Genomic DNA, 10681 nt, shown 5'->3' with positions numbered 1-10681 from the left:
TTTCGCATAAGATGCTGTCGAGACATTACTGTTGTGTGGGTATATTTAAGTGCTTGCTCAACCAAATCAGGACCTAAGCGTTTTGCTCCAATATACAATTTTTCTCATAAACAAACAATTTTGGCTTATTAAATAGTGTTCAAAACCCTAATCATCGCTCATTTTATGCGGCATGTTTTCCATGAACTTAGATTGGAAGAGTTCCATAAACAGAACCGACGAGAGGGTTTTGTCGGCGATGTCTAAGAGCTATTAAACATTACTGTAGATGTAATCTGTAATAGATTTTCTAATAAATTTATTAATGACATTAATACGACAATCCCATGCAATGTTCAGTATGCATATTCATCTCGAAAAACAATAAATAATGCCTATACTATTTTGTTTATCAGTTGGCAATAACAACACTGTTTACTTTGCCCCCCCCCCCCACGGTCACTACAATAATGACAAAGAACATGTCTAGCATTGCACATCATAGGAAATGTTTATCTCCTTATTGGACAAATTTATTATTTATTTTGTGGGTATTCCCGGTTTGAAAGAATCTGGCAAATATCCAAAAATCTTTGCATCTGTTATTTGGGTGGGGGGACGGTGGCTAAGTGGGTAAGGCGCAGGCTTTCTAGCCCCGAGGTAACGTTTTCGATCCCTGCATTGGTCAAGAAAGTTTTTCCAATGGGTTTTCCCCTTTTCAGTGGTGCAGGACGGAGGGCCTGTCAAGGACAGCTGTCTAGTCGTTCGGACGGGACGAATAACCGAGGTTCCGTGTATGCATGAACGTAAAAGATCCCTTGGCAGTTGGAATTCGATATAAGAGTAGGGCATAGTGTTTACTGCCCGAGCAAAATTTCCCTCATAACACACTGTATGGCGTATGCCCATCTTCATTAACCTAGTCGGAGCAGAACAGTAGGACGTTAGACCTCATTTCATTTCGTGAAAAGAATAATTCCACAATCCTAATTTGATGTATTTTTCATGTACATTATAAAAAATCAATTCGACAAATATTTTTTTTTTATTTGTGGATATTCAAAGTTCACAAATAGCTTTCATTTTGCCAAAAATGGGCATTTTAATCTGAAATACGTTGATCTGAAAATTCAAATATGTTGATTTAAAAATATCAAATACGTTGATCAAGAACAGACATATACTGAGGAAATGAAATGAAATGGAGTTTAACGTCCTACTGTTCTGTTCCGAACTGGGCTAATGGAGACGGGCATACGCCATACAGTGTGCTATGAAGGAACTTTTGCCTGGACAGCGGCACTATGGCCTACTCTTATATCGAATTTAAACTGTCATTAGTTGTTTTACATTCACGACAATATGTACACGGGACTTTGGATTTTCGTACCATCCAGACGACTAGACAGTTGTCCTTGTCAGGGCCTACGTCCTGTACCACTGACAAGGGGGAAAATTTCCGAGAAAGTTTCTCGGCCAACACCGGGAGCGAACCCGAGTACTCCAGGCTAGCGAGCGACCTCGAGCCTCCTGTTATGTTGTTTGTTTGTCTAGGAAATGATTCTATGAATTTAAAATTAAAAACGATATTACAATATCAATGTTATTTTGTGCCGATCACATCTTTAACAATCTCGCAATTAGTTTATTACTTTATCCACATATTTATTTACGGTTTTACCCAGTGCATTCTTTTAGTCTTTATTTATATACTCCACGAGTACAGATTATCGAATTAGACTTTACATGATTAGATGATATTTTGTGTGTATTTCAGATCGTATATAAAAGGGATATCGTCTTGGATGAGGACCATACCACGAAGAATGATAAATATTCCATCTAAAATACATCACAAGATGACACTCTTATCAGGCGGCAGTTTAGGATTTGTACCCATGACAAGTACAGATAATATTAAAAGGACATATTTTATGTGACTTACTATACTACAAGTTATACCGTCCAGTGGAATTGTGGTGACACAGTTTGCAAGCAAGCTTTAGCAATCAAGTATCAAAATATGAAGATTTCTGGATCATAATATTAGGTTTATTGTTTCAAACAATTGTATTCTTTCTTTGTGTGAGTCCAGAAGGTGAGTATCATTTATTGCTAAAAGGAGCGGATAACACTGAACTGTTTAATGATGCAGGATATCTAGTCATTCGGATGGTGCGAAAAATCGAGACAAAATTTTCCTCAATGCATACTCGTCTTCAATGGTCAGGCCGATTCAGAAATGTAGGCCGTTAAACCCCATTTCATATATTGAGTGCGCAGATATCTATCTGTAATGGCGACTCACTTTCATAAAAATAGAATTGAGGGGGGGGGGGATAGTAAACGAGAATGCAACCCGGTACAAAAGACAGAACACACAAACAATGCGTTCAAAACCAAGGACAATAACTTCACGAATCACAAGAAACAACCGAATTATACATTCGAACTTAAATTTATACTCAAGATCTCATGGAACAGGAATAACACTCATTTGATTTTTTTTTTATTTTCATTAAATCTACAGAAGCCTAACTGGCTGTTCAATAGTCACGCGGTCACGGGGTTGTAATATTCTTTAACACAATGATAAAGCTTTTGGACGTTATCACAAATGAATCATCTTATTGCGTTATTTAAGTTAGGCTACGAGTAATCGATACCACTGTTTATGTTGTGTTTTAATGTCTTAAATGGTATGCAAAAAATGGTGACTAAAATTTCACAACAATGTGGACGTTCAATACAGTCCAGGCATGCATTTTCAACTATAAAGTTAGTTAAGTTCAGATTAATTTCACGGGGAATCGTTTCTATTTTAAACTAGTCATTCTCCGATAACACAGATAATGTCAGACTGATCTACTCATGCATATATATATATATATACACTTTATAACACAACAGGTACATAACGATGATATTATATTAATGTGTGATATTATTCTGTAGACAGAATCAATACCCGGTAAGTGAATTATATTTAAGCTTATTTCAAAATTTCAGAACAACAAGTACGAGCATTAATGCAGGATACACATACATTTCAAACAATAAATAATTTATTACACGCATATAACAAATCAGGTCAAGAGACCGGGTGGAGTGGGGGGGGGTATTTCTGACGGCCGGGCCATTGAAGAAGAGCATAGGGCATGGCCGGTGCGCTATGAGGGAAATTTTGTCTCGAAATTTTGCATCACCCGAATGACTAGATGTTCTGCGTCATTGCCGCTTAGCACATTATAAAAAAATGTAAAAACAGAAAACAAAATTGATATGATATGGTGTTTGGCAAATGTCTGCAAAACACGCATAAAAAGCGAGCAGATGGTACAAGCAAGCTTAATTTGGCTTAAACCAAATCCTGTACCGCCATGGTCAATTGTATATGACGGTGAGTTTAGCAAGGTAAAACACATCTTTTTGTTTGGAAAGTACAACGCCCCCCCCCCCCCCCAAAAAAAAAGAAAAAGAAAAAAAAAGCTGTCCGCGCCAAATTGCTATCATAGCACCCAGTATGGCTTATGCGCCCGTCTTCATTTATTCGCTAGACTAAGAAAAGTAGGTCTATAAACACCATCATATTTCTATTCAAAGGTAATCAATACTGAGCTAAAACTATAAACCTACATGTACATAAAAACTCAATAATATAATGTTATCTTGACATCAACGATGTTGTCACATGACCTGGCTATATTTAGTTATACACATACTTGAGGTCAAACTAGTTTCGATTCGAGATGAAAAACTTCCTTATATTACCCTGTTATGACCTAGTAAACAGTAGATATTATGCATTTCACGAGTCGTGGGAAGAATGGAGTGGGATTTATCGTCTTACCAAGTAAATAAACCGGTCAATTGAGACCAACATATGATTTCCGACAGTGTGCAGAGACAGTTGAATTTTGTCCTTTCTCCATCAAATTCTAGCTACCAGCGAACTTCTGGTTGCGTGCAGATTCGGACCCCCTACCGAACCAATCTATAAAAAATGTAATATTTACATATTAAAAAATTATATTATTCAAATAGTTAACAAAGTAATTTATTACTTTGGCCTTTATTAGGTAGTTATTCATACAACAACCAATAAACTTGAGAAAAATAAAACCTTTGGAACCTAACTTATATGTTTTTCGAACGCACGCGATTTACCATTCAGATTATATTCACTTCAGTATTTGTCATGTAATGTAAAAGTTGTTTGATGTGGGTCCCCCGAACCCGACCCCCCCCCCCCTCCAAATTCTAAATCAGACGCTGTAGTTGCGAGTTCAGTTTGAAAACCACATTCCGAAAATTGAATCTGACAAAAATCAAATAAAAGAAAATGACATAGTGCTAATGGAACTGTGCCAAGTTAAAATCTGGGTTTTCCAATGAATTGTTCGTTCTCCAGAAATACTGCTTATGTATGGGTCTTTCGATCAATGTTAAACCATGGCGTACTAGCGAGTGGTTTAAACATGCGCGTGGACATAATTAACAGCCAATCAAATTTGGTAGATATGCACAAAAGCCCAGTATGAGATATCATGAGATCAGTAGAGCAATCTAGATCATTGCGAACAGTTCAGACAGATAGAGCAGTGTATTTTCAAGGGAGCCATCTTAGTTAAGTGAACAATTTTAAACTTGTGTGTTATTAGCCGTACCACTCCATCAAGACTTTGTAGACATTTAATTTGTATTTGCAGTTATGTCGTCTTATACTAGGTCCGATATTAAGATGTCTTCAATCGCAAATACCTTCATCTCAGCATCCCAAGACCTTAGTGCATATTCTTTGAACACCACACATTTCGTGATTGGTCTCTGGCGAGCCTAATTGGAAATAACCTCAAGTAAAGAAACACTAGAACAATTAGGAATCAATGCCTATCAGTCGAATTAATCGACATAAATCAGTTTTGAGGAACGTCCCAGAATTTAAATTAAAGGCACACCCCTACAGAAGAATGGGAAAGGGAACAAAAAAGCACAGTTTCAGAGGAAGATTCAACAAAGTTGTTAAAGTGTTGCGATTGTTCTCTGCTGGAAGTTTAGAGCACACTCACTAACTGTAACGAACTCTTGTGTTTGATATTTATTGAGAAGCTGAGTACGATCTTGAGACAAAATGGGAAAGGGCAAGACAAGACCAAGACAAAGTGGTTTTATATATGGACTAAGGAAGGTTGTCAAGGTCTTTAGACTGTTTTCATCCGCTTCCCTTGAACATACTCACTAATACAGAATTGGATCAATTTATTAAATATTGACAATATAAATTAAAACAGTTTTAATAACTTTTTATAGTGTATAGGCTGTTTTTAGATCCATTAGAGAAAAGAGACGATTGACTAAAGACAATAAATTGTGTCAGTTGGACATTAAAAGATTAGTTACAAGTGAGTCTAAATAATTATTTGCCAGAATCTTGGCATTGGTGTTTGGAAAATCGGTTAATTCCGAGAGTATTTGAAGCTATAATCCTGAAGACGAAGTTGGGGGATGTTTAAAACAGTCGGGAGGAAAGGCTGTGCCATCATGGATGGGATGGTCAAAACGTTGTTGGTGATGGGGAGAAATTTGGGATTTACTTTTCTGTTAATCTCAAGAGCCAGCCTGGGCTTAGTTCCTGCAAGAAAAGGAGGTTACCCTAAAAGGGTGATGACTTGTATCACTTATTAAAATGGTAAGTTATAGATTTGTTGATGCTGTTGTCATTTACATGCATAATTTATGCAAATGACTTTCGTTCTTGAATATGCGCAGTTACTAATAGTGTTTCGTAGTGAAAATTTACCCACCCTTCAAATAATTGTGTTAAATTATGCAATTTTGTCTTCAGATTTAAAACATTGCAGCTTTAAGAAACTAAGTATACTTAAAATACTTTAAACTAGGCAACAGCCTTGTTTGTGGACCCACATAAACTTGTTAAAACATGTCTAATGTATTTCGTCATGTTCTGTTTGTGAATTTGAATGGACATTCTCTGAAATTCCCGGAGAAACACAGCATAGTTCAAGACTATATCGCCATTTGTTACGCAAAATCTTTCTTCGTATTATATTATGGTTTATCAGTGTTATATTTACAACGATTCTTAGCCAAAACAATTCTATTCAAAACTAACCTCAACCCTCGTTTATGTGTACTAGAGATATAATGTCTGTAGTGAATATATTCTGATATTGAGCCAACTTTTCGTCCTCTCTAAGAATGATGAATATTCGCGCGCGAAGGTCATTAAAATTCTGCATTGTTTAAGAATTTTTCTCCGAGAATTGGATGTAAATATTAACAGTCGACGGTACTTCACCATTCCTTGAGTCATACTACCCGTAGCATGTGTCATAAATAAATAAATGAAATGAAATGGGGTTTAACGCCCTACTGGTTTGCTCCGACTGGGCTAACGCAGTGTGCTACGAGGGTAATTTTGCCCAGGCAGCGGCACTATGGCCTACGCTTATATCGAATTCTAACTGCCAAGGGATCTTTTATGTGCACGCCAATGTGTACACGGGACCTCGGTTTTCCGTCCCATCCGACTAACTAGACAGCTGTCCTTGTCAGACCCTCCGTCCTAAACCACTGACAAGGGGAAACCACGTCGGAAAATCTTGATTAACTTTCTCGGCCAATGCAGGGATCGAGCACGCGAACTCCAAGCTAGGAAGCCAGCGTCTGACCCACTTAGCCACCATGTCTCCCAGCATGTGTCATAAGATCAAGTCCATTAAATACATTAATTTAAAGTAAAGTTAGTCTGGAATAAAATAATATGGCTTGAAACGTATGCACATAAATAACCGTGAATACCGTGTAAAAGTGTCATGTTTCAAACACACAAATCTAATGTGTCGTCACGTTAAGAGGTCGTTGGCAGTTGAAGATAACAGAATTACTTCCCGATTAAATTTTAATTTTATATAGTTAAAATATCTTCGCCGAATCTTATATTGAAACTAATACAAGATCCCACTCCTACAGTCACAAACCATTTTACAGTAAAATATAAATTATAAATATTAAATTTGCTGCCTTTATGATTTCAGGTGGAGGGGTGAAGATTTGAAGAATCATATTAATGTGAGGATGTGAAGAATTACATTAATGTGAAGATGTAAAGAATTTTCTTTTTGCTTTTTTTTCTTTCCTTTTGCGTTTTTTGTATTTACTGATTTTATTATGTTTTTTGATATGATTGTTTTTTGTCTAACCTAACGTTAATAAATGCTATTTTTGTAACGGTTATGTTATATGTATGATGGATACTACACTTTAACATATCACTTGCTAAAGAATATACGGAAAAATAAGTCTCGGTCATTTAAAATATAAAGGTCTGTCGAGCAAAATTGGATCATCCGTTTCTAAACTTATTTTTATTTTGAAGTATGTAATAACCCGGACAAATCAAATTTTATACTCGAATTATAGCCCACAATAATTTAAATGAGTTAATTTAGTTATATTACAGTGTTTGATTGTCAGAGTTTTGATGATTTCTTTTCAAGCTTCTTCGGGTAGTTCGGTCCCTGATACCGACAACAGTTTGGCATTCTTGAAAACAATTTATATCACAGCATACTACGTCGTACTGGCTAACCTTAAAACTGTTGCTAATGAGCGCACAGTCTTTACATGGCATCACTATATGTTATTATCTGTTACAGTCGTATTAAAGTTTCGGGTCAACTTTGAAAAAAAATAAATAAATAAATAAAATTTGTGATTATTTTGACTTCATAGTGGTTCGGGGTACCTTAACATAGAAATAATAATTCGCACCGACCGTTACAATTTAACGACTTCTCATAATATCTTTAAATTCTGATCGTGCATGTTTCAAATGATTTAAATATTTTACACGTTTTGTTCATTATTTGTAGAGAGTATACGGATTCGGCGTTGCTTTAAAATAAAAGTTGACCCGAACCTTTAATTTTGTGAACTATGTACAGTACGTATTGGACAATATTTTCTGGGAATTTCGGTTACCTGGTAAAACAACCACACACCTCAAATTTACTAAAGTTTGGCAAAATTGAAAGTAAACTTTATATATTTAAGCATTACGTGTATCCTTCTGAAAGTATTATAATTAGTTTGTCGCTTGTATGAATATATTGTGTAGGCCTATTTCCTAAATATATAAGATTGAAATTGTAGTTAATTGGATTATTCTGAAAGTATTATAATTATTTTGTTGCTTCTATGAATATACATGTATTGTGTAGTTTCCTAAAAAAAATTATAAAATTGAAATTGTAGTTAGTTATATTAAGTCACGTTCAGACGCTTAAGTTGAACTGGTTTAAAAACCCCGGGGATTGTTAAACCAGTTTAACTTTGGCGTCTGAACGCACATGTGGGGCAAATAAACCAGTTAAAAAACCCCAGCTCGCGTCCTGTCTTCGAGAAGGCTTTTTATTTTAAACTGGTTCATCTTTGCCGTCTGAACGGGTTGGCTTAAAAAACCCAGCTCCAGCTTGCTTTGAGCATGCGCAGTACGCAGTAAGTTACATTCCTGTGAAAATATCGGGGTCAGACTGTGCCAATGTTATCTAAAGCGTGCGAGAACCGAATAAAGAATATGAAGCTACCCATGCGCAATTAACTCTAACCTCCGACCGAAGAGGTCAGAATAGTTAAACTGGTTTGGCTTTTAGTACGTTTGAACGCAACACGATGCTGTCTTAAAAACCCCAGCGATTATGAACTGGTTTAAAAATAAGCGCCTGAACGGGCTATCTGATGGTCATCTGAAAGGATCTACAATGTAGAAGGATTAATCTCTTTTATTATTTTCAAAGCGCATCCTGACACTGAACTAGGACCTTGGCCGTCTTAACATCATATTCCCCCCACCTTCCACTCACATGAATAAAAATGTAAACAGTCGATATAGTTAAATATATTTAATGTATTGACACTACCAACAGAATTGGTGTTTAAATGTTTAAAATAAAGCATGCCTTACTGCATAGAATAATCAACACATGCGTTTACATGAACCTTGAAACATTTAATAGTTCAGCAAAAAAAATATGGTCGCCCCCACCCATGCCTCCCGACAATTGCCCAGCGTGATACATGTGTTAAGACGGCCCCGGTTAAGGCACGCATCATGTTCAATCATTCAACGTTTTTCTGCGAGTGTCTTCTGTAAGAAACGCAGACTATCTTTTAGTGATTCCGAGCAAAGTGCCCAGGTCATAAATTTAAGGAATTCGCGCTATACAAACATAAATCTGGTTGGTTTAAATTAAAAAGATGTAAGATTCTTGAAAGATTCGGAATTGTGAAACTTGAAGATAATTTAAAACGGACTGCTTCATATATTTGGATTTTTCTTTTTACATGTAATTTATTTTATTAATTCGAAGAAATTGAATTATTCACTATTCCATATTTGAACAAAAGTCTTCATACATTTATTCGATTTAATTGAATTGGATTCGTTAGTAATAATACCACTCATGATACTTGTTATTTAACAAATATTTGAACAAATTATTTTTTACCCTTTTTCAAATCTATATATATTTATAGATGGTTTATATATATAAAAAAAAAAATCTGAAATTTATGTATTTGTAATTTGGCTATTAAAGGGCTTTATTCGGTTCGTTACAAATAATAATATTGCTTATACATGTGATTAAACAAACGTTTGAACAACATTTTCTCTAAATTATTATATGTATTTAGTATGCTTATGTCGTAAATTTATATATAGCTTATTAGAAAAATGATTAATTTATGTATTTGTAATTTGGCTATAATTAAAGGGCTATCATTGCTTACAATATATTTTTTCGTTCATTTGTGGGATTTTTTCTGTGTTGATGTGACACACATACTTCTAATTTTTGTCTGATGAGACTAGCCAACATTACTAGGTCGAATGATCAATGTGTCTCTACTGAAGAAATATTCCGATACTGTTTACAAGTAGAAATGTTAGTATAATTTCCATCTTATGGAATGTGGTACCACACAGGGTTATAAATGGGTCGGAGAAGATTTGCTGATGTTGTTATCATTTACATGTATAATTTATGCAAATGACTTTCATTCTTGAATATGCGCAGTTATTAACAGTATTTCGCCGTGGAAGAAACTAAGTATACCTAAAATACTTTAAACTAGGCAACGGTGTTGTTTCGGGAACCACATAAACTTGTTAAAATATTCCCTAAGTGTTTACAGTCATGTTCTGTTTGTGAATTTCAATGGACATTCTTTCAAATTCCCGGAGAAACCTAAGTTTGCCATGATGATTCATTTCCTAAAAAGGTATGATTGAAATTGTTGTCAGTTATAATATTAGTCATTTGAGAGGATCAACATTGTAGAAGGATTGTTCTTTTTTTATTACTTTCAAAGCGCATCCGGACACTCAACTAGAGCCAGGGCCGTCTTAACATCATACCCCCCCCCCCCCCCTCCACTCACATAAATAAAAATGTAAATACTCTATATAGTTAAACATATTAGGGACCTTTCGCACCGGTACGAAAACGAATACGAAAACGTCATCGATTCGTGTGTACTTGTGACGTCAATCCGTAATGAGTGTTCGGCCAGTGAAAAACGTTACGCGTATGGAGCTGGATTTACGTAGGTATGCAAACGAATATGTTTCTTGTCTCATATATTGAATTTTTCACCATTTTTCGAGACTTTGTGTATA

At 35.5% G+C, this 10681-nt stretch overlaps 1 long non-coding RNA gene across 1 annotated transcript; it reads left to right on the top strand.

The window, feature by feature from the left end:
* The first annotated feature begins 4507 nt into the window (after nucleotides 1–4507).
* LOC126831761 (uncharacterized) lies at nucleotides 4508–9798 on the top strand. The gene is made up of 2 exons (XR_007684296.2): nucleotides 4508–5668; nucleotides 7038–9798. It is a non-coding gene; the product is annotated as an uncharacterized LOC126831761 (long non-coding RNA).
* Nucleotides 9799–10681: the final 883 nt, after the last annotated feature.

This window comes from Patella vulgata, chromosome 9, assembly GCF_932274485.2.
Source record: "Patella vulgata chromosome 9, xgPatVulg1.2, whole genome shotgun sequence".
Lineage (NCBI taxonomy): Eukaryota > Metazoa > Mollusca > Gastropoda > Patellidae > Patella > Patella vulgata.
The sequence above is the reverse complement of the archived record's forward strand: the minus strand, read 5'-3'. Positions and strand labels throughout refer to the sequence as shown.